At 42.3% G+C, this 2,269-nt stretch overlaps 1 long non-coding RNA gene across 1 annotated transcript; it reads left to right on the top strand.

The window, feature by feature from the left end:
• LOC134287486 (uncharacterized) lies at positions 1-1,098 on the top strand. Its single transcript, XR_009997340.1, has 2 exons — positions 1-251; positions 507-1,098. It is a non-coding gene; the product is annotated as an uncharacterized LOC134287486 (long non-coding RNA).
• Positions 1,099-2,269: the final 1,171 nt, after the last annotated feature.

The raw sequence follows: 2,269 nt of genomic DNA, 5'->3' as shown, positions 1-2,269 counted from the left end.
TCGGATGCGGAACGGTCTGCAGCGGTGGGTGGCGACGGAGCGGACGGAGTAGAGTTTTGCGACCATCATCAGCAGCAGCAGTTTGTGCAAGACACAAGAGCGAACGCAGAGGAGAACGACGGGAATCGTAAAAAAAGACAAGATTCGTAATCGTTTTCCACCATCAAAGTTCGGTAGTGAAATTGAAATAAACTTTTCTCCGTGAAATTTGCACCGTTCGATCCGAATTACGCGTCAATTTGTGCGTGCTGGTGTGTGCTCCGTGGTAACGAGTCTGGAGTAACAAAGAGGAGAAACGTCAAAATTGGAACAGCCGATTTGCTGTCATCCCCATAGTTCCAATCGAGCAGGAGACCTGTCAAAACGACCAGGATTCGCCACTTTGGTATACTCGAGACACTTTACTCCGTGGGAATAGTGAAATTTTCCTGATCGTGATCGGGAAAAAGGGTGAAAATCTCGCGATGAAGTTGTGAAAATTGCAGAATATTGTTTCTCTTCGTCAGTCACTCAGTCAGTCAACCAAGAGGACGTAGTGTGTGGCAGACAAACGAGACAAGGCCATCCTCAGGCCAGCACGGCATACGGTGGAAGTGAAAGAATACTGCCTGCCGTGCAGCAGCAGCAGCAGCTAGCTAACGTCAGCAAGTCAAAGGCCCAACAACATCCATCGCGAGTGAGGTGTCCCGCAACGAAAAAACAAGCAAGACGTTGCGCAAATTTCCTCCAAGAATAACGCACTCCACGACGGACACTCGATTCACGGTCGGTCGGGTCGATTGGATTGGTTGGTGGCCAATGCTGTGCGGTGCCTGCTGGAGGAAGCGCCGGAGGAGTGCAGTTATTTTGTGTTTTCCGTTGTGTGTTTTGTGTGTGGAATATTAGAAAAATAGAAGAACAGCAATTGCAGCTGGCAGGTGTGCGTGTGTGAATATATAGTGTGAAGAAGCAGCAGAACAGGGAACAACGGAAGCTGGTTGTTGGAAGCAGCTGAGCGGAGCTACGACGCGGTTGCAGCGAAGGTGGAAGGCGCCTGCCTGTGTGCACTTTGTGTATACGCTTCGGTATAGTTTTACAATATAGTGCTAGCGACAGCAGCGACCGAGAAAAGACACGTAAGTTCCATTCGTATACACTGTCAGGCGAGCGATTGCCTCCGCCGCACAATTACCTAGTATTATTGTTATTATTGCTCTGGACGGGAAAATCTAGCGGAAGGGGATTTTGCGCTGTGATTGTTTATCTTTCGCCAATTGCGATGTAACTCGGGATGTTACAGTACGCAATGGTTCAAAACGAATATAGAGGAAGTTAAATTCACTAATAAAAAGATTAGCTTTCAGGTAGAGCAAAAAATAATCTTAATGTTCCCGGAATTTCTGATATGTGTAATCATACAATAAACTTCATTTGAAATACTTCGATGAAATGTATGCCTTTTAGGAATAGGGTAGGACGGGGCAAAATGTGCACCCTAAGGATCACGTGGAGTTTATAGAAAGTAAATGCATTTTTTTAAGTATCTCTCATTATAGTTCTTTCCATATCATCTTTTCTGTCACTCATAAACATGACAGGATTCAAAATTCACAGTAATGATTATTTATTTGACTAAACAAAAAAAAATGCTTCATGGTCAGCCCGAACATACTGTGGGGCAAGACGAGCACTTCATTAAAATCTTGTTATTCTACCTGTAAATTGGCCATACAGTGATTGATAATAGTAAAAGGATAAGAGGGAACAACGTTTTTACCTAAATCAATACAAGCGCATCACCTCATCAGATCATTATAAGCGAGCAGTGTCGATATACATATCTCGATCTTTATTTTTCCATTCGGATTGATGAGATACAAAAGATTAATGTTTGGCTCACTAATTGTTTCAAAAAGCAATGAAACGTTTTTTGCAAATTTTGCCATGACTAATCTTTATGGATGATATATTCATTCCGATTAAAATTGAGAAAGAATTGTTGTCCAGAACAAAACAAGTACCTACATGAACAGTTTCAAAAATATATCATATTTATTAACAACAAAGTGTAAAAAAACGTTACCAGCCTGAACTTCTTAGGGTAACACATCTCAGGGAAAGGAATATCAGTCGCTACTAGACGCAATAAGAAATTTACTAGAAGGCTGTCAACAGAAAAAGTTAGAAGCTTCCTTGGACTGGTGACTCAATGATGAATTTTGTTCATTACTATGTCTCTGGTATTTCCGTAACTTATCCTTTAAACCAGTGATCCTCAGCCTAAAGCGCA

The sequence above is a fragment of the Aedes albopictus genome, chromosome 2, assembly GCF_035046485.1.
Source record: "Aedes albopictus strain Foshan chromosome 2, AalbF5, whole genome shotgun sequence".
In the NCBI taxonomy this organism is placed as follows: domain Eukaryota; kingdom Metazoa; phylum Arthropoda; class Insecta; order Diptera; family Culicidae; genus Aedes; species Aedes albopictus.
Note: the sequence above shows the minus strand (reverse complement) of the source record. Positions and strands in the feature narration are given on the sequence as shown.